The sequence below is a fragment of the Protopterus annectens genome, chromosome 7.part0 (assembly GCF_019279795.1).
Source record: "Protopterus annectens isolate FY-2018-M chromosome 7.part0, PAN1.0, whole genome shotgun sequence".
Lineage (NCBI taxonomy): Eukaryota > Metazoa > Chordata > Ceratodontiformes > Protopteridae > Protopterus > Protopterus annectens.
In genome coordinates, this window is record NC_056739.1 from 512,318,733 (window position 1) to 512,342,473 (window position 23,741).

The 23,741-nt window shown below is 36.7% G+C and overlaps 1 protein-coding gene across 2 annotated transcripts in view; it reads right to left on the reverse strand.

Annotated features, from left to right (window-relative positions):
• Positions 1 to 23,741, reverse strand: part of LOC122806576 (uncharacterized protein C6orf132-like) — a 565,156-nt gene that overhangs the window by 130,065 nt on the left and 411,350 nt on the right. The window lies entirely within an intron of this gene.

Genomic DNA, 23,741 nt, shown 5'->3' on the forward strand with positions numbered 1-23,741 from the left:
TTAGATTGTTCTTCTTGAATAGCTTATGAAAAGTAGCATTTGTTCCTAGTAGACACCGCTTTCAAGGCATTTTTATCCATTATTAATTGAGAAATTGTTTTAATTTGTTATGCAGTGCAATTTTTTTTTTTTTTTTTTTATAAAAGTTGTAAAATGAAGCACAGCAATGCATGTTTTCATAGACTGTCCAATAATCCAAACTTTTTGGGATGCATTTTTGCTGCAATAAAATTTAAGAGATATTTTCCCCTTATGAATTACCACCTGAGTTGAAGCACCACCTGTAACAAGTGACTCTCTCAGGTACACTCAGCATAACAGTTTTTACCGTGAAACCACATCCGTGTACTATAAGGAAACTCAGCTTAGGGAAGGAAGTAATTTCAGCTGCATACCTATAATGAATAGTGCATTGTGAGTGCAATTTGAATTCTGCCTCTTACATTCTTGACCAGTTTACAATGATACTTGCCATCTGTCTGTAAATAAACACCACCCTCTCTAAAGAGTGCTAGCAAAGTGCTCATAAACTTGGAAGCAACAGTGTTTTAGACAAAGTAATTAAAAGAAACGGCATGCTCATCGCAGCTTACCCTTATAATATAGAACAATTGCTCATAAATGAACACTAATAGGACAGCTGAAAGCCCAAATTAACTTGTTGAAACCCATGTAGTAATCTTGCTTTAATTCATAAGTTTACAGACTGTCACAGTTTATCTCCCTCAAGCAGAAGTTTCCTTGAGTAATCCTCTACAAAACAAGAAAGCATATGCTGCAGCCTGCACTATACAAAATTAGTGCAACACACTAACAAAAGATTTGGCTTGGTGCACTTTTTAGCCCCTTGCAGCAGCCCAATAGCTGCCACTTGTCTGTCTCTTTGATCTTGGATTCAGAGAGTTACTCTTGAATGACCCCCCCCTCCCCTACCAAGACCTAACCTGAAACCATCCTGTTATTTTAGAGTAGGTTGAAGTACTCTAATGCAGCATCAAACCCATGGCTATAGGAATGTTTATTCCACTGTATGTAACTACAAAGAAATAAACAGAATTATAAAGATAAACCTAAAATGGCAACTTGCAAAATCTTTATTAGTCTGGTGACTGGTCTAACACCCTCCCAGTGCTTGATGTACAATAATACAAGGCAGTCACAGCTAAGAAGGTCCATTTTTAATGCTCCCAGTATTTTTAAGCATTGTTTGCATGCCCAGTCACTACTGGGGCTCCCAGCTTTGCTTTTTAACTCTTACCTGGGATAGGTAAGTCACCAACATATCAATGACTTTCCTAGCCTCCACAATCAGCTCTGTCATTGTCAGGCTAGCTAGCTGAATCTAGGCCAGACTCCCCATATCTACACCATGCACCAAACAGATTTATAATCAAGAAGATATTCATTCACTAGAAACTTCCATGTTAAGTATATCATATCATATAAAACATGATAATTTTAAGTGCACAATATTTTCAGGCTTGCCTGTGCAACCCCTACAACAGGTCTAGGCCTCCACATGGAGGATGGTTCGCCATTTAAGAAATTTGCTTTGGAACAGGGTAGAACACAGATCATGGATTTTAATATCATTCAACTTAAGATAGTAACACAATTTTTTTTCTGTGATAAATAGTCATAAAAAATTCTCACAGTGAAAAGTTAGCTGATGCACCTTATCTTGGCAAATTATTTCTGTTTTACTATGGCAGACTTCTCCTTTTCTCTCTCATCTCTTTCTCTTCTTCTCCTCATATTTACTGAGTAATCATGCCCCAGCTGTAGTGTCAATGTTATCTTACAGCCGTTTGCTGTATGGGTTTACTTCTATTGCATCTCCTACTTGAATATCAGGTACTGCCTCTGTTATCAGCAACAGTCAACATTCTAACATCTCACAAACATACCCACATCTGCAAGGTTCTTTAATTTTCTAGAATTCTAAATCCAAGATCATCACTTGCATAGGTTGTAGTGTAACCTAAAAATTCACCTGCTCATCCAAAGAACAAGATACAGCCAAATACCAATGCGAGTCTACCTTTGTCTTATATGTAGCACAGGCCTTGTACTGCTTATAAAATATATATCAATATTATTTTACAGGAATTGCTAGGATCACATAGCCATGAGGCATATTTTACCTTTCCTGTGAAAATCCCAGGAGTGCCTTCTAATGAGTCTTTATTCCCATTCCACAACATTCATATTTAAACAGCTGGCTGGTTTCCAAAAGACTTGCTCTCAGTGGAAGTGACTTACTTTGATGTAGAACTGCCTTGATTCTGAAAGACTTGCCTTTGCTGTATGTGACTTACCTCAGTGTAAGGCCTAATTATAAGCAGACTTACACTAAGGGGCCAGATTTAAAAAGACTTGATCTAGGAGTTACTCGCTTACTCTGACAGAAACATTTTGGAATCTGGTTCAATATTTTGTTTGTATAGAAGGCTGCTGTTTTTGCTTGTGCTAATTAGCTTCTCCATCTGGCCTCTTTGGTGTAGCAGACTGCAGTCATGTCCTGCAAGAGACCAGTGGTAACACTGCAACTGTTGCTACAGTTGACTATTTTGTGAGACTGCTCAAGTCTCATGTTTGTATAAAAATATGGCCTTTCTCCGTGCGATCTCAGAGATATTAGATATAAACCATATATGGGTGCATTTCTGTATCTCAAAATACTGAAATTTTGAATTTCAGTATCAGGAGACCAGAATGCTGAAAGTGCAGTTATTCGAAACTGCATTTTAAAATCACAGTTTACCGAATCCACTGTAGTTGTGGTGCGGTGTGTTCTTTATGGTGTGCTGTCTGTTTAAGGTGCAGTGTGGTCTGGGATTTAGACATGGCAGCCAATGTGTGGTTATTTGCAGAGATTCAGGTAGGTTTTTATTGTTTAAGGTTTTTGGGAAGAAGTTTGTTATCTTTTAATTATTTTGGGAAGTTTTAGGAGTAGGTTGGGGTAGGTATGTGTATTAGTGTTGTAAGTGGCGCATAAAATTAACTTTTTTTTTCATGTTAGTGTGACCTTGGAGTTTGTATATATAAAGTAGTGGGGGTCTGGGGGCAGCCCCCCACATGGGGAGTCCAGGGGGGCTTGCCCCCCTGCAAAAACATATGGTGGTATTTGTTTTGAGCATCTTAGTTTTGCTGTTTTTATGTTGGGTAGGGTTGGATGTTTACTTGCATTTTGTTTGTGTCGAGATTTTGCTAGTTGGGTTTTCGTGTTTCTGGACATTCGATATTCTGGTCTCGAGATACTGAAATTCAGTATTTCAAGATTCAGAAGTTGATCCATATATATATATATATATATATATATATATATATATATATATATATATATATATATATATATATATATACATACATTTTAAGTGGGGGGAGCTGTTGCTTGGCACACGTTTGCAAGGTCAGCGTTTTCTGGTTTATGTTTGGGTGTTTTGTCCAAAGTCAGAACAACCATCCTGGTGAAAGCATCTATGTTAGGAGGCTGGGGTGAGACTAAATTTCTTTATTTTACTTTCTATTTTGTTTCTGAAGTTTTTTGATACCATGTAAAGGCAGCAGATAACTGTGTCATAATCAGGGTAGAACAGCTCTTTCCCTCAAATGGTAATGCAGTTTTACCAATAGGAATCTGACAGACCATCAGTAATTCAAGACTTGGTATAATTTACATTAAACACAATACACCACTAAGGCATTGTGCTTCTTAGTTCAGACTACCCAGTTAACATTAAAAATTATAAACACATTTTGCTGAATGTGGAAAACAAAAGGGGATTTGGTGATTGGTATAAAGGATAAGGTGTTTACCTTACAGAGAGGTTCAGAGTTTGATTCTCACCTTTGAAGGGAAACTGGACAGGTTTAAAATGACCCACAAGAGCAGCTAGCCTAGTACTGATGATGATTTTCTTTTAAGTTGGAAGGGACAAAATTCTCTCATCCCATGTCTCAGTATGAGCATTTATATCATTTGTGCAATACAGAGCAGACAGTTTAAGTATCTTCTAAGGTTACCATACATATGGGGTGATATTATTTTATATTTGCTATGTCAGTTAAGAGAATGGTTAACTCTGGTCTTATTTCCTGGAGATTTGTATTTGATATTAAGTAATGTGAGATGAACCAGGACAAAAAGAAAAAAAAAACTTTTCCCTCTCCTACATTTTAACCCAATCCTTAGATTTGTCTCCCCACAATATGGTTCCAGGATTGTGCAGGTATCAGAAACCTGCTTGTTCTTTTCATTTTCTTGCCTTGGAATCAAAGGAAGTAAAAACCCACCTAATTTTTTAAGCTTAACTTTTAGTATACTTTGTAGAGGAATTTGTCTCTGCCTGCATGACTTACCAATGATATAGATAAATCTGTAGTTTACCCTGTAAGGTACTGCTGTCAATCTTAGACAGGCAATTAATTAATCCTGCTAATGTCAGGAGCATAACAGCTGCTATAAAAAAGTCAGAAAGTTGTGGAAATATTTTCCATTGTTTTTATTTCAAAGAGGAGTAGAACATAACACTCCCCTTTCACAGCAAAACAAAGTAATTAGATTAGTCAGGGGTTTAAATGTAGTTGTCACCTCTTCTGACAACTTTACATAAGCAGCATTACATTACTGAAATGCTAAGCTTTAAATGTTATTTATAACAGTTTATATGTTAAGATAAATGTAGTATCAAATATTTTTATGACATTTAGAGAAAAGCCTGAAAATATTTTCCTTGTAACATATCAACACATTTACCATTTTCAAGACTCCCACCCCCACCCAACACAGAGAACAGAACTGCAGAAAGAGAGATGGGTGGCAACCCTATCAACTAGGTGCACTGATACTGCTCATAAAAAAGGTAATTTATGTTTTTTTGTGACATACTTCCAGAGGGGGATGCATTTCTGGTACATATAGATCTATGGTAAGAGATTCCCACTGACTGAGTCAGTCCTTACAATGACAGAGTGCATGAACATTTTCTAGTCCACAGAGGAAATGTGACCAGTGATGGCAACCATAATATAGAGCTGAATTTACTTAAACCTACATTTAGTAAGTGCCCTCGCATTAAAAACATTAAGAAAAGGTTTAAATGCACGTCTAATTGTGTGTGTGTGTGTGCATATATGTGTAAGTGCTTGCGTATGTATTATATACAACTACGTGTGTGTACCATGTATGTACAAAAATGTGTGTGTGTAACAGAAAAATAGATTATATGCCTGTGTGTGTACTTCATGTCCTTTAAGTAAAAAGAAATCAAAATGGACATTTTGTATAACGCCAAAACCAAAAACACACACTCCCCTGCAAAAAATATGTACAATATATACAAAATTAGGCTCAGAAATTTGACATTGAAATGCAAACTAACATCTCTTTCATCCTGATATGTAGATGCTGTAGTCTGCTGGGCAGGCCACTTTGTATGTACTTACTTTTCTTTTCATTGAGCTCCAAAGTCATGTCTGAGGCATCTGTCGTTAGAATCCTGACTTCCTGGCCGGGTCACAACAGAGTCCGTTGTTTGTTTAGGTGACATGAGCCCACCACAAAAATTCCTTTTTGAATGCAAGCTGCAACTAGTAGTCTGATAGCACATGAAGGTAGCCTCCCTTGAGATCTAAAGTTACCATCCAGTGATCTTTGCCAGCAGAGTAAAAAGCTGTTGTAATGTCAACATTTTTGAACTTGGGAATGTCAGATAAGTGTTGAGGATAGATAATGTCTGGCATGCCTTTGAAAGGAGGCAAGGTATGGAAATAAATACCCTAGACTGGGAATCATAAGCAGGATAAGTCCATCCCTTAGCCAAACAACACAATGGAGCATCCAAAAATCCTTGTCTTAACATGCATGCTCAAATTCTGATCATTCCCCTCAGCCAGGTGGCGTGCCACGAGAAACAGAACCAGTGGCAGCCACCCTCGAGAGGCAGGCCTCAGCATCAAAACCACATTGCAAGGAATGCTTACCCACCTGTTCAGATACATGAACTAAATCCAACTCTTTACACTCAATCAATACCTCCCCAGAGCATCATCTTAGAGACTTCAATTGTGAAGGAGATAATTTTGATATTTTAACATGTGAAACTGGCAATTCAACGCCCTCATGGCTAAAGTGGAAGAAGTATACACTTTCTCAGAGAAATCTTTCTTCCCATTTAAAATGCTCTCTCTTGGAGTGCAGAGTCTCTCTGAAAAAAAAAAATCCAGGAGAGGCTGAAGAAGAAGTCCAGAATCAATCAGATCAGAAAGGAGAAAGGAGGAAACTCCTGCAAGTCAAGACTCAGAAGCCTCGAAACACTGCAAAACTCTCAAAACTCAGGCTCCACCCTAGGCCTCTTATCAGGAGGGGGCATAGAACCTCTAATCATAGTAATCAAATCCTCTGCCATTTTATGCATATGTTTCTTTCAGGCCTACCTCCTGAGAGGACACATCCTGTAACAGTAAAGTCTCTCCTGAGACTCCAAAGAAACTCCTGGCAAAACCTCGGCTCATGGTAGACTGCAGCAATGTGGAATGAAGAACATCTGGATATGTGTGTACATATAAAAAATGTATGTAGCATGTACAATACTATATGTGGGATGCAGTACAGTGTGAATATATCTGGAGAATTACACAATAGATATTTTTGTAAGTAGTCACACATGCACTGACATATGGACATGTGTGTTTGTGTGTGTGTGTGTGTGTGTGTGTGTGTGTGTGTGTGTGTGTGTGTGTGTGTGTGTAACACATACAGGTTCACACAAATATATATACACACATAGATGGGATGTGTGTATGCATGTATGCATTATTTAATTCTCATCATCCTAATCAACCTTTCTCCTACCTTCTACATGTCCCAAATCTTTTTCACCTTACTAGCTAATAGGCTCAACTGCAATGGTTGTTCCATTCAAAATTTTCTAGGTTTTGTATGTTTTCATACTATCCTAGGATAAAAAAGTGAAGCAAATATAATTAACCTCTGCCCTTTTCTTTTGTGAAGTCATAAAACATTCCCTTACTGTTGTCTAAATGACTAGGAATCAGCAACATCTTACAGCGCTGTTAGTTGTGCAATATGGATGCATACAATTTGTTATTTATAATAAAGCTAACAGCAGAATTAAGCATTACTAATGTATACATTCTAGGGAATGTTGTTTAATTGTTTATTTAGTCACCGTCACACATTGGCTATGTGTTACACATGCAATCTTTGTCAATGTCTTTATGTCAGTATTTTTTTTTTATTGCTAAGTGCATTTACTATCTTTGCCAACATAGCCAGAGTCATGCCTGAAAAGGGTTCTGGGACCAGTTCATTTTCCTTGCTACCAAAGTATAAATAGCTACAGAACAGAAAGTAAGGTAGGTAAACGTAACAGAAATAATTAAGGAACTAGTAAAGCACATTTTAATTCTGTATAATTCATGAGAGTGAAAATAAAACCTTCCCATTGAAGGCATTGGAAAGTAGCAGACAGACTTAGTGTGGAGTCCTTTTGAGTACTACTTGTCACCTGTACATGATACAGAAATGATTCTTTACTGCAGTGAGTTTTCATACCTCAGCATGACAGTGTGGGAGGTCACAGTGTGGGAGGTCTGTCAATTCTTTAAGAACTATAAAAGAATCCCTTTACAAAAGCCTGCTACCTACCTACTTTCTTTTGATGGAAGTAACTAACATCTATTTTTAGCATAGAACAAGCTCTGACAGACAGACAAATGAGGCTCACTCAAGGAAACATAGCATTATCTCTGTTACAGAAGATGTGTTAGATGATAGTGCTTCACAATCCTGCCATGCTACCTTAATGTCATGAGAAAACAACACCACTTTCTTATGCCTACCATGACTCATATAAAAAGGACTTGAAATGTATTCTGGGAATTAGGAATGAAAGCAAGAAAACAAGATCATGTTACCAAGACAGGCCCCATCATCTGCTATTTTGTTGGAAATGCTTTAAAATTATAAAAGAATCATGTGGAGTGATTTTGAGGCATTAAACTAGCTCAGAAAACAAAATATACTATAAAACACTTTTTTTTTAGTTCTAAGGTATAGTTTTCCTTTAAGTACAAGACGTCAAGGAGGTCATAGGATTTACTACAACATTCCACTTTTCATGAGATTTTGGTGAGTTGGCAGCTGTACTGTAAGGCAACACTGTCTTCTTCATTTCCAGCTTTGAGAGAATCTGGATATAAAAATGTAACAATGCCTTACACAATTGCCACTGATTACTGTGACCGATTTTCAGTTTAAGTGAGCATAGCCTAAGACATAAGACATGGAACAATAAAATAAATTTTGTTAAATGATGAAGTATTTTTTGGCAACATTCCATGCCAGTACATGCTATTAAAGTGCATTACCCAGCAAATTATACAAATTGAGAAAGCATTGAGAAGAAGTCAAACAAAAACTAATTTCTATAAATGATGACAGCACATCAGCAGAAGACAGAACAAGCACAGACAAGGTAACACAACAGCCATTCTTTTAAGTGCAGTCTGAAATCTTGGGATTTTTACATTTTTCACATATTGTTCATCTTTTTTGAATGCAGTTGTTGAATCAATTATTCAAAATGGTCGCCATCTTGCCATGTACTCCACTATCATCTTTGGTGCTACAAGGTAATTAGGCAGAAATTTGTAACCAATGGGCAGAGACCAAAAAGTAAAACAGAAAGAAAAAAGTCATCTATTTAAGATATGGACAACAAAACAAACAAAAAAAAGGTAAAAGGTGGTCTCCTCTATATAGTAGCAGACAGCATGCTACAAACAGAACAAGTGGTTATTTGTTACACTTGCTATACCATTGATTGCAACTGCAGTATTGGTATTCATTTTTGAATGCTAGTACTGCAGCAAAACCCCATACTGGCAACTGTCAAAGCCTTCCCCTTCATTCAGTCTTTTGTATGCTTCTGGCAGTGATTGTGGAAGTTCAGTCTCTATGGCATTGCTTCAGGCTTCATTGACAAATCTAAAAAGGTTTACATTGCATCTTTTCTCTTTCTTAATTACATCATGCCCTTTTAGATAATTACCACACAACTTCTTCAAAGATCAGCAATCTAATTTGGTAGTCATTATAAACTAGTTCCAGCAGTATGGTGAGCTCGAGAAGAATTTGCCATAATTTCACCACTACCTTTTTACATGGAACCAGGATTTACAGGAGTAGCTAGATGCATGACTGAATAAAGGCACAAATCTAAACTAGTGTGAGTTGCATAATTCATTCACTGGTTAGAGAAATAATTATCTGTGACATTAAAAATGAGACAATGAGAAGTAATCTTTTGTTAAGGAACACAATCAACACTGGAGACAGCTGTAATTGTTTACAGAACTACAGAGCTGACCACTATTTAGAAAAAAAAGCTTGCTGAAAATTTACCTATGTGCAAAGCTAAAATTCAGTTAAGGTCTGCAGGTATTAGATTAATATTGTTAAGACAAAGAACAATGTGAAAATTAGACAGTATGGTAGCAATGAAAGTTATTTTTATGCATGAGTCTAAGGACACAATTAAAAGTGATAGTTGCTTAGCTCAGGTTACAGGTATGTATCCTTATATGATGGAGAAAAGCAAGACAGCTAAAGATTCTTAGCATGGAAACAGTACTAAACTTTGTGAAGTTAACAGAGGTACACATGGTCCAAAGAAGGCAACTGTTGAATAGAAGCACACTTACTATTCTTAATGTGGATAAATGCTGCCCACTCAAAAATAATTTGTATACTGTGGTTTACATGATGTGTGCTCAGCTACATGCATGTTCTAAAGCACATTAACTGGCTACTTTAATAAAAAATCATCCTAGCTTTGAAAAGGAGAATTTGACTGAATATGACAACCCACATTTTTTCAAATGTCTCCGATTTTGACTTAAATTGTCCCCTCATATAACCAGTGAATTCTGGAGAAAAGGTGGTGAATCACCATTAATAAATAATGAGAATAATTAGTTATACACTTATTTTACTTCAGAAAATGTATATTAATTCACATTCTCTTATTCTGCTAATTCCTCCAGTTAATAGTGACCATATTTTAAAAGTGTCCCTGATTCTAAGTTTATCCCAGTGTCTGCTGAGATTTGTAACTCATTGGTTGAGAGCTATGTGACTACCCCATTTCTAAAAATGAAAGCAAATCAAATTCTGCAAAAAAAAAAAATGCAAATATATTTACAGCATTGCTAAAATTTCAGTAAGACAACATGAGAAACACGGCCCTGTTTTCACAAAAATGGAGCTTGGTTATGACGCTATACAGAACAGGTCATACTGTAGTTTATCAGTAATGTACATTTTGAATTTCCTCTACTCTTCCGATTCTGAAACTGTGAAGTATTTGTATTGTTTTCATAATGGTAGTGTTGTCTGACAGTAGATATTTGATGATTACAGACTAAAAGAAAAGCAAGTGAACTTTGAATTCCACTAAAGACAGGAATGACAACGGCAGTTTATGTCTGTACAGAAATTCAGATGATTATGAGCGAGTGATGTGGGTCCATAAATCACTTGTAATGGCAGTAAGCACGGTTAGTACTCATTATGGAGGTCGAACCAATGAGCAGCAGTTACATAATAAAGCAGACAGTAGTTTATTGCACAACACTGCTGGCATATTTACATAGCAGAGGAAGATTTCTTCAACGTAGGTTAAGTTTTGACAGTCTGACAATAAAATAATCTGACTTACAAATAGGTGCCTTTATAAACAGACAAATTCATTAGCTATTTTTCTTTAATACACATGTATTATTTTTGTTGCCGTCTGTCTAGGGTGTCTGCCTCTGAATCCAGCCAATGTAAAAACATTCAGTCCTACACCTACACTCCTTTACTGTACCACACAGCTCTCCAGGATGCAAGCTGCTCGACTTCCAGCTTTCAAACCAATCATTACCATTGTGTTACCATTGTGCTACCTTTCTTCTCTTCCCAGTTCTAAGTTCCACTTTATTGGCCTCGTCATTTGGCAATGGCTATGAAGACTGGACCATGTATGCATGAGCATGCAAATATGCATACCAAGGTTGCACCATCAGGGAATGAAAACCTCCTGACACAGGCTTTGGAGAATGGACAGTAAAATCAACCACAGAGTACATTCAGCCTCAGCTTAGACAAAGTGGCAAACGACTCAGGTAATGCAGTTTCTAAAACGGGCATTTGGAAGTGAAGAGCAAAACTGAGCCTGTGTTAAAAAAATAAATAAGTGACACCTGTAGTTGTACAGACGTCAGCTCATTAAAAGTCATATTAGAGATTTCAGAAAATTAACTTAATGTTAGAGTACACATGAGGAAACTTGAATTAAATAAATCAAAACCTTTAGCTGACTTTTCATGCAGTGCTCATCAGCTGTTTTAAACATTAAAAATTATATTAAAATTGTAATGCCTGCAGCACCTAACATACCCAATACAAAGATGCACAATACAATGGTTGTTTTGCAAATCTTAGAGGATGCTCAGAATACATTTTCCTAGTAGCATGTATAAAAAAAGGAATCTTATACATACAAATTATGATGTTGGTTCTCTGCCTCAATTTTTCAGCCTACTTTGCTTCAAAGTAATTCTCTAGTTAAACAAATCAGTAACGACAATTTAGACACTTAAGCATTATTTCTAAGACTTTATTTGTAAATGCATAAGCTGGCAGAAACCTGTGCATTTCTAATCCAACCTAAATGCTGAAATGGATGGTGTTCATGATATGCTGAATACTTTCCTTCTGATTCCAAACAGAAGAGGTCAGTATCCTTACCAACGAACTACCAGCAAACAGCAGAATGTTATCAAAAACAACGACCACGGATCCAACACCAAAAAGTTTATTGCACAAAAGTCTCTAGCGCCTCGGCCTTCGCCTTCCAAGAGAATATCTTCAGTTAATTTTCAAACACTTTTATACACTGATCAATAAAATAATTAAATCATTCAATTAGCAATTATACAATTAATCATAAAAAGACTTTCCAATTACACTCCAAATTCATGCCTCTAGGTGCCATAGTGTCATACTTTAATATAAAAACTGTCTCTTTATATAACAGCTTACATTTAATTATTTCTTCATTTTCATTCATAGCTAAACTTTCTAAAACTGTAGCTAACAGACCTTTAGAATCACTATTATGAAAATCTTTAAAATGTACAGCAAGAGGACTTTCTATTTTTTTATTTTTTATATCTCTTAAATGTTCTTGCAACCTTATTTTAAAAGCCCGTTTGCTTTCCCCAACATAAAACATATTACAAGGGCATTTTAGTGCATACACGATTCTTTCAGTATTACATGAAAATTGTCCCATAGGATAAAATTTCTTCCCATTAATACATTCAAATGTCTTACATACATACTTGCAAGAGATACATTTACCACATGGATGTGTACCCCTTAACTTTATATCAACATTTACATTTAAATTTAACTTTGGGGTGGAGAAACCTGCATGAACTAACATATCTTTTAAATTTCTTCCTCTCTTATATGAGAAAGTTATGTTTTTAGGAAAAATTAATGTTAAATCTTTATATTTAAATAATGAATTCCAGTAATATTTCATCATATGACTAACTTCTTGTGAAAGTAAATCATAAGTCATAACCATATAAATTTTTTCTAGTTCATCCCTCAAAGAATATGCATATGTTTTTTATTATGTTTCTTTTGTGTCTTGTTCATATCTTTATTAATTTCTTTTATACTATTTAATGATAACATTACCTCTTGAGCATCATAACCTCTTTTTATATATAACCATGCTATTTTCTCTAATTCATTATTAATTTCATCACTATGGTTATATAACCTATTAATTCTCATAAATTCTCCATTTTGCAATGATTTTATAAGATGTGGTGGATGGCAACTTCTCCCATCTAATAAATGCAATTAATTTTCAAATTTCCGAAATACCTTTGTCACAATATTGCCATTCATACCTTCCTTCCAAGGTTATATCCAAAAAATTGACTTTTTTTACCAATTTGAAAGCCATCAAATTTCAAACCAAATTCATTTGTTTGTAAATCATTCTTAAATTTATGTATTTCTTGTCCTCCACCCCTACAAATAAAAATTAAATCATCTATATCTAATAATATCTAACAACCTTATTTATAAAAAATTCTTTTCTATATAAAAATTCAATTTCAAAAAGATTCATCATAACATTTGCATACATGGGGCAAATGCTGCCCCCATTGCCGTACCCCTAAGCTGATGGAACAATTGTCTATCAAAACTAAAATAATTATTCTTCAGACAAAATCTTATAAGCTCTATAATATATGATGACAAAGGACTATCTCTCCTAATAACTTTTCTATAGCTCTCAGACCATGTCTATGTTCTATACTTGTGTATAAATTTCTAACGTCTGCTGTAAACCAATATATATCTGAGGTCCATGTTACTGATGATATTTTTGTTAAAAAATCAAAACTATCTTTAATGTATGAAGATTGTTTCATCACATATGGGTATAAAAAGCTATGTAAAAATAAACCCATATTGTGAGAAAAATAATTACATGCTGACACAATCGGGCGACCTGGTGGACAATGTAGATTTTTGTGTACTTTCGGTAAACAATAAAATTTTGCTACTTCACATCCTTTTGTTGAAAATTTCTTAGCTATATCGTCCTTTGAAAAATACCCTAATCTATATCCCTTATAACATAAATCTTCGAACTTTTTAACTGCTTGCTCATATTGTTTCACCTCACAGTTCTTATATGTTTTCCTATCATTTAAATGTTCCCAACACATTTCAGCATATTGGGTATAATGCATGAGTACAATTTTGTTACCCTTATCCGCTGGTTTAACTATTATTTCCTTGTTATCCGCCAGCCCTTTTATGGCTTGCCATTCATTTTTAGTTAAATTATATTTGATATTACATCTTTTAGTATTAAATTCATCATAAATAGTTTCAACTGCAAAATCAACCATAGCTGAAAAATTCTTAATTCCTTCATGTTGGAAGGATGGTATAAAAGTGTTTTTAACCCTAATCTTACTTGTGTCTAATCGACAATACGCATTATTACCTATGCAAATGTCATTGTCTGACATACAAGAATGGAAACTGTCTTCCGAATCTTCGCCAATACTTGAGTCTTCTTTATTTACATTATCTAAGTATACTATCAGTATCCTTGTTGTGATTACAATACTTCACACTCATACATATAATGGATTTCTGAACTACCACTCACTTAAGCACCAATGCCTTTTATTGATAGTGGAACACTTTAGATAACTGTCCCAACAAAATTTAACAAACTCCAAGTGAGACTGCATAGCTTTATCAACTTTAGTTTGCTACAAATATGGAGTAGGCAAAGCCCCCATAAATGAATGTCTGTGACTTCCATGCCAGACAATCTCCGTCCACGCCCCTCAACCTCAACACAAGAAATTTGGACAAACGCTTGACATAATAGGAGGACAAGGGCCTAAAAATAGAGAAAAAAATTTAAAAGTTGCTCTTCGAAAGTTGTCCGAATAACAGGATTTGTGCTGGCATGCATTTTTGTGAAGGAAATGAAGTATGAAATCAAATGTATACCATTATTTAATGACTTCAATCCACAGATCATCCCAGTGAATTGCCAGAAAACCACAGATTTTATGAGGAACAGACAAAAACTATGAGGCAAAAATCTGGACAGGTGAGAGCTATGTCTCTGTCCACTATTCATATTAAGCAGAAGGTTAACAGTACTTCAGATTTAAACATTAGCTCACATTAGTTACTGCTGTACTATGTAAAGAGCATTTAGATTTTCTCATATGAAATCTCAAGTCTCAAAGCCCATAAAATTAGCAAAGTCAAAATAACACAGAATGACTGCATCAGATGCAATCATAGAACAATTTTTTTACATTACAATATATTATACAATAAGGATGTTGTGTGCAATATATACCCAACACAGGTGGAGCATTATGCAAAACAATGTCCATGTTTTAAAAAGTTATTTCTGTTTCGCTTACAAAGCATAAAAAGAGGTTTATATTAGTCATAAGAATATGGATTAGCTGTAATAGCAAGTGTTAACTACAACTAATCAGCCTGATGTCCCTCTAAATATTGTTAATTTAAGGTTACTGACACACAGTCCTTTTAGGACTGAGATATGACCAGTTTCCAGCACTGCTAAATGATGGCCTGTAACTTAATTTCCCAAGAGCAAAACATCACTTAACAGTCATCTTGATGCCAACTAATGGCTGATCCCCAAAACACTACAGGCTTTCTATAACAACTTCAAGGTCATAATACTTTCTAAGAATGCTACATGCAATTACTGGAGGTAGCAAAAATATATAAGAACATTGATACAAATGCAGTTGTGCAATGAACTGCAAACTTTCAGCAGACAGGTACTGGAAGCATCTGGACTTTAAAAGGTCATTATCAAATCAAGATTACAATAAACTGTTGACCAACTGCACCACCACCATCCCAATCACAAGTACAGTAACAAGTGGTTGCTACTTTTTATAAACACTGTCTACATTATCCAACAGTAATTATGGTACAGTGGTGAACCTAGCTGTCTGCACTACCGCGGTTACCCAATTGAATGAATGAATGAATAAATAAAAAGATGTTTTAGATTCAATTTTTACATGTCATTTGTGACTGATATTTATTCTCATTAGATGGTATACCAATCATTCCAAGTTTGCTGTTAACTGGACTGTGATACTGAAACTGTGAATGCCCCTTTAAATAGAACTAAGCATGCCTTTTTAAACAGAATTGTACTAGAATTACACAATACTATAACTTCAAAGTTTTTAAAACAGCTGGCCTGTTGATCTAGAGCAGGGGTGGGCAAACTTTTTGATTCGTGGGCCACATTGAGTTCTAACATTTGACAAAGGGGCCGGAACAGGAGCAGATAGATGGCATGCTTTGAAAACATCACCTCATTGGGGGAAAAATACACATCTTGGGATATGGAGAAAACATGTGCTTTAATTTCCAGTGAAAATGAAGAAAAGCATTACAATAAAATCTCTGACTTCGAAATGAGTCTTTAAACACTGAAAATCAAATAAATGACCATTTTATTTTAAAGCACTGAAAGTTCTGTTATCCTTCAGGATATCACCATCACTCTCCTCCTGACTGTCTTTTTTCAAAACGGTAGGAGATGCAGATGTACTTGTCCTGTTCCTTTTATTCAATTTGTTTCCGGTGCCAAAAGTCAACAACGACCAGTGCAAGGATGAAACAGTTGCAGTCTATGAAGCGTTATATTTGATCTGCGCACTGTTTATTTTAAGGAGACACACACATTTTAATGGGAGCAGTGTTGTTGGTCTCCTTTTAGCCAGTGCATCAAAGTCTGGAGTTAGTTTTGTTGTGGCGATTCTCAGGATGGATCTGAGGTGTAGGTCTGTTAACTTGGATATGTGGCTGGCTTTGTTGATGTTCATGACGCTGAAGGTCTGTTCACACCGAAGGTAGAGCCGAACAAAGCCAACATCATCTGGCTTTTAAGCCTTTTTGGAAGAAGCGGCGCTTTTAGATTTGAAACGCGGCATCATTGAGTGAAGCATAGAAGTCATTTAGTTTCAGAGAGCTGAACTTTTTTTTTTTTAAGGCAGGGGGGACTGAAGGTCGATCAGTTCGAGCTGAAGCTCCTCTGGAGCTGTTGCGGGGTCTTGTGACAGAGGAAAGGCCACCAATTGAAGTGACTTGTCAATTTTGTTGAAATCCAAAAACTGACGGCAGAATTCTCCGTGCAGTGCATCCAGTGACTCACTATATTTCTTTACTTTTGCTCTGGCCTCTTTCAGCGTGGCTAGTCTAGGAAAATGTGTGAATGACTTGTTCAAAATCTGCCTGGAGAATAAAGCCAGCTTGGATTTGAAGGCTTTCACGTTTGTGTACATGTCATGCACAAACTGCTCCTTCCCCTGCAGTTTCACATTGAGCTCATTCAAGTGTGAAAATCGTCCAAAGTCACACATCCAGCCCTTGTTGCTCAGCTCAGGAAATTCATCAGTCTTCCCCTGCAGCTCCAAAAACATGCCAATCTCCTCTTTGAGCTCCCACACTCGTTGAAACACTTTGCCCAAACTCAACCAGCGGACACGGGAGTGATAAAGCAGGTCCTGGTGATCCGAGTTTCTTCCAGGAACGCAGAATGAACTGATGAACTGGTGTCCCCCCCTGCGCGGGCGTATGAAGTTTGTGAGTTTCACCACAGGATTCACAACATGATTCAGCTGTAACACCGATTTACATAGAGATTCCTGGTGGATGATGCAGTGGAGGAAAATGACATCCTGGTCAGGGATTTCATCTTTCACTTTATTCTGGATTCGTCCAGCAGCCCAACTTTTTTCCCATTAAATTCAGAGATCCATCTGTGGTGGTTAACAGCTTTACTCCAGGAAGCTTCATGTTTTCGATGGCAGCAGACACCCGTTCAAACAAGTCCTCTCCCCGTGTTTGTCCTTTCAGAGACTCCATTGTCAAAAACTCCTCTGTTATTTCAAAAGTTTCGTTGATTCCTCGGATAAAAATGAGGAGCTGAGCAGTGTCTTTGACATCGTTGCTTTCATCCAGTGCTAAAAGATAAAAAGTGAATGACTTCGCCTTTTGTTTAATCTGCTGGTGATATCTTCATCTATTAGTTCCACACACGGAGTCACTGTCCGCCCGTGATAAACTGATTTTCTCAAATTTGTCTTTGGTCTCCGGGCACAAAATACCTGCTGTCTCTACCATACATTCTTTTAAAAAACAGCCCTCAGACAGTGGTTTGCTGGCCTTTGCTATTTTGAATGAAAGCATAAAACTGGCCTTGGTACTTGACTCTTGAATGGCAGTTTGACGGTGAAAAACTTTGCTGAGCCTTCAAATTAGCTGCCACCTTCTCAGCAGCAGCTTCCGTTCTTTTGTTGAGAGCTTGCTAGCATAATTAGCGTGCTTTGTGGCAAAGTGACGGCTAATATTATACTCTTTAAAAACCGCCACAGTTTATTAGCATATCAGGCAAACAGCAGATGATCGGTGTTCAGTGAAAAAATATTTAGTTGTCCACTCCTTATTGAACACTCGACATTCTCTGTCCACTTTCCTTTTCTTGGGTCCGCTCATCTTCATAGAGGGGCGGTGGGTCAAAGGGTAAAGTGCAAACGTGGAGTAATAGGCCTACGCTTCACCTCAACAAAGCCAATATATCTAGAGTGCTCCATCTAGTGAGGAAACATCAGAATTGCAGGGGAAATAAAACATTAACAAGGTTAATTTATTAAATTTTTTTAAGTTTGGCGGGCCAAATCAAAATGTTTAACGGGCCGCATGTGGCCCCCGGGCCGTAGTTTGCCCATGCCTGATCTAGAGTGTGTATCTTGCACCACTGGAAGCCAAGAAGAAAGACAGTTTTAGAAGTTGTGGTTAGTTTCAACTTAGGTATTGTGTTTGGTAGTGTTAGACGACAAACAGCAAATACGCCAGTCAGGAGACTTTCAGAAAGAACATAATCCAGCCTCCCTTTGCATAGTCTACCACCTGCAACCATTCTGAAGTCATTAACTTGCTTCAGATCGTTGGGCTGCAGGGAGGACTTCTGAAATTGGGATTTAGGAGGCTGAAATATAAAGGGAGAATGCCAGCATTTTATTCCACAAAGTTATTGTGTCATATCTGAGCTCAGGAAATACTGGAGTATCTGCAAAGCTTATGAAGACATAGTTCAAGAGCCAGCATTCCTAAATGGTTTAATTTGGGATCAACTGCCAGCATTCCTAAATGGTTTAATTTTGGATCTATCCACCACAGTTCAGTCCTCAAAGGAAACAGTGCTATTCACATTACTGGCTTCCATATTCTCAGCTTTATGGCTTTTAACTTTCTCTGTAGTCTGTCATTTCTTGTGACAGCATTTTCTCATGTTCCCTTCCTGTATGTCATAGATGCTCTACTTAATATCTTTGTACTGTCTTTTTCTGTAAACAGCTAACAAATGCTATTTTCACCCATACAGGAAAGAGTTTTAACTTCCTCATAGATACTGCTTGTTTCCATTCTCACATTTTTTAAACATAGTGCATTAGACCATTAGCCCAACTCAATTCTAATATGTTTTGCCTTTCTAAATGTTTTGGCTCTTTGTTTAAATGTATTCATTTGATAACTGGGAAAGTGAACTGGTCATTATTATCTGTTTTCATCCACAAGCAAGAATGCAAGAGCAACTGTAAACATAATATATTAAAGCAATAACAGACAATGTGGTGTGGTATATTGAAGATTTACCCACAGTTGTTGTGGTTTAATCACGAAGGTGAAGCCCGAGTGATTAAACAAAGGCAACCATGGGAAACTCTTCAATATACCACAATCACGGAGTCGGTTATTGCTATTATACAATGACATTATTTAAGAAAAAAAAATACTTACTTTTCTTAAATAGCGTCTTTGTACAATGACAGATTACTGTTCTTCTGCCGGTTGTGGTACACTGCTTCTTCATTTTGATGTACTGCGCATGCGTATGGGACTTAGTTCCCACGCATACCCAGTACACCAATGCTTTGAAATGGAAGCAATGGAGAAAAGAAAGTCTCCACAGCTCTGTTTTCTCTTTTTTTTACACTGGTATATTGTGGGATTTACAATGGGCACCCTGGTTGGGCTGGGCCAATCAGCGTGCATTTTTTGAATAGTAATAGTGAGTCATTGTATAATACACTTTAGAGGAGACTCTTAACCAGCATGTTTTTTTAGGAAGTGGGAGAAAACTGGTGTACCTACATAAAATCCATGCAATCACAGGGAAGACAAAAAACTCCACAAAGGCAGTGAGCAGACAGTAAGAGTGAATCTTGGACACTGCAGCTGTAAGGCAGAAATCTCAACCATTGACTCAGCATACCATGTTGTAGCTTTGTATACCTTCCATCTTAATCAGTGATGCCTCCAATTTACATTTACAATGCCGTTTATGAAATATTTATGGGAACAAAGGTGGTCAAAAGCAGAAAAACACATAAACCTGTGATAAGATGCCTTTGTTAGATGGCCAAACAGTGTAGCGGTCTGAACTGTTCAGATCACCTAAAGGCAAGCGTATAAGCAGGATATTTAGTACTGTACACAAGTTTCTGGATGGTTGTTCCTACCATCTATAACAGAATAACCGTCCATTTTTCTATGGTATGTATATTTAATACAGAATGCAACACATATACCAAAGTTACTAAATTAGAAGTCTTTCATGGGATAGCTTGTGCTATAGCCCAGCGTGAGTGTCTATTGAACTTCTGAGGACTCTAAATGCTATCATCAGAATGACAAAGCTACAAACTGTGAATGCTTGTGAAGTCATGGAATGTTTTCAGTCTGGGGTACAATGATCCTGGAGTTAGTATATATAACAGCAGGGGAGTAATCAGGGCATACCTACTAATGTCAGGTTGCAAGGGGTAAAATCTCTGTAAAAGGGAAACAGTGATTGCAGAATTCACTTCTTGCTTTGTTTAGATCATTCATTTTTATACTTCAGGATTCATGTTGTTGGACGTACTTCTGTAAGGAGCTACAAATCATATAGCACCATACTCAAAAGATATCTTCTTTGCTGTCTCACATTTGAATTGGCTTTCAGTTTCATATATTGAGACCATAATTTACAAGAACTGGGGCAAACAGCTTTTTATGAATAAATTAACATTCTGCCCTAGTGGCCACTTTCTGTGCTAAGACAGTTCCAGAACCCTCATCTCCCTCAACATCACTCATATACACAAGCAACACCAGCTCTTGCTTGGCCCTGCACAATTTGCAGGGACCATATACATAAAGAACTACAATATTTATTTATTTATTTAGTTAATTTTGTTTACATAGGTTAAGAAGGGATTACATTTAACCATTTGTAAGGCTCAACTCAGGTGACGTACACAGTAACTAAAGTAAAGCAAGATTAAAGGTATAACTACAATTATACAGTATAATCACAGAGCATAACATGCATGTAAAAAATATATACTTATTTACAAGGAAGTTTAAAAAGAAGTGGAATTAGGAATATACAGTGCCTTATACATGTGAGGTAAAGGTGGTCCAGCAAAAGAACAAACATAGTAAACACAAGTATGGAAGGAAATTTTACCTGTAAAGAGAGCAGAAATTGGAATGCTAATAGCCACCAATAGAAGAGCTAATGACAGAAGTGGATATTAGATATACAGTAGGAAATGGATTGGACAGATTATGAAGCAGTGGGTATGAGTTTATATTTTTTGGAGAGGTTTTGAGGTTAAACAGCTATTTTTGGGATGACTGTAGTAGTGCAACCATGGGACTTAGGTGGCACGGCTTGGTTCTGACATGCAGGCTCCTATTGCTCAGTTAGAGCTTGTTTGAACTGAGATTTGAACTGTTTGTGATGCTCTGGCATGCAACTGACCCTTGCTCTGTGTAAGCCAGATGTTCAATTTGCTTGTAGCATTAACAGAAAAATGCTTTGCATACCTGTCTGAAAATGAGCTGGACTGTCTGGCTAGCAAGTACAAAGGTGTTTCCAAGAATACAGCTTTAGAGGACAGGAGGTCTATCAACCATGTTCCCTTTTCAAGTATAGCATAAGGTGCGTTGTGGTATCATAACTCAAGTATTTCATCCGTTAGTCTTGGGAGATGTAAAAAGAAAACAAAACTCTGAAGTGGTTTTATATAATGTATAAATCTTGGGATAGTTTACAGACAGATTCATATTTGTTACAGAGCTTTAAGGTTTTGAACCTTTTTTATATTTTGAATATAACATATCTTTGTCTTGTAGTATTGGCTGTGCAACCTACTCCTCATGTTTTGCTTCACTATTTCTGCATAAATTCACTTATTTGCCACTTCTGTTCTTAAACATTTTTTCAGAAATAGCTCAAGATGGGATCTGTCCATGACCCAGATGAACAGGCAGAAAAAAACTAATAAATAAATGTAATGACCTAGGTTAGGCATTTTTTGTTATTTTGCAGCATATCAGTAAATGTTACTTTAAGTTAGATAACAGAAATTATTATTCAAGTTAGCTACTTTTATTTTTTGATCTTCTCATGAAATCCTAGACAAATATGTAAAATATCAGCACTTGGTCGCCCTTACACTTTTTATTTTCTGAAATTCATTAGACTGTTTATTGCCCCTGATGACACAATTTTATATTATAGTTTTAGAAAGACAAACAAGTCAATCAGCTCCTGGACTGGTAATCAACTTCTACTAAAACCTGTGTAGTACTCGTAAACACACTGTCAGCAAATTACTGCAACGGGCACAAAGTTAACATGCTGTGTACGTTCTCACTTAAATTTCTTCCAGTATAAAACTGCTGGATAATGATGAATATCTGTGAACATTAAACAGTTTCCACATCAAGATACATGTGCATATTACATACACACACACACACACACACACACACTCACACAAACACTTGCACTAAGCATGATATACCAAATAACTTGGCTGTGTACATGGCAGTGTCCTATAACATACACAGGTGAATGCCAGAGAATGGAATATTATCCATGTTCTTGTACTAAATTTGCCAATGTTCAGTATCACAGCTATTTTGTACCATCAGCACTCTGCTTATTCTTCACCTATTGGGTATGCACATCGACAGCAAATCATATAGTTGATAAGTAACTGCAGACTTAGCCTGCACTACAGACTATAGCTACATTAAGCATTTCAGTCTGGTGATACCCATGGGGAAGGCACTGTGCCTCACTCTAGTACCTCCTTACAGATGGTGCTGGCTGTGTAGGACTACAGTCTCTGTGTGACACACACTAGATTGGGACCAAGGATGTCTCATACTGGCTGAAAGCACTGCGATTGAGACTGTTATGATTCACCTGAGGTTGTCACAAAGCTCATACTGGCCAACTAACTAGCATGATCAGGTGAATGGCAGCATTTGACAATGGATCAGTCCTTTGAAGATGGCTGGCCTTCCATGAGGGTGTGGTGGGGGTAGGGTAGGTCAAGTATATAACCAAAGCAAATAAGCACTGGTAATTATTGTACACCATCCCTCTAAAAACAGTAAAATAAAACATTTGGAATCTCATATAGAAAATCTTCTGAAGAGTCCCGGTCCACACATTTACTGGTTTGCATTACCCATGCCATTTAGAGATTCATATAGAATTCAGAATATTGGTCCAACTTACTGGACTAAAAAGGTTTTTGAGTCTGCTGTACCAGCATAAGTAGATTGATGCCACTACTACTCTGTCATTAGAAATCGTAACGGTTTCCTTAGAAAGCCTGACAGGGGATTTAGGTTTTTCCTTAATTCTTCAGGGGATCCATCATGTCTGCTGTCTGTTCTCATGGAATTTGAGTTTTCAGTTTAATTTTTGGTAGCAGTTATCATATATGTAATTACATATGGGATGTACAACCTTATGTTTGTAGTATATTGACCTCTAACATTTTTTCTGCAAGTACATTTGCTAAAACTTGCATCTCAAGGATCCTACTGTGTGTGTGTGTGTGTGTGTGTGTGTGTGTGTGTGTGTGTGTGTGTGTGTGTGTGTGTGTGTGATAATATATTCACACCTTTTTTGTTTTTCTTTCAGTTTTCTGATGAAATTATGGATACATTACTGTTTATTATATTTGAGATCACG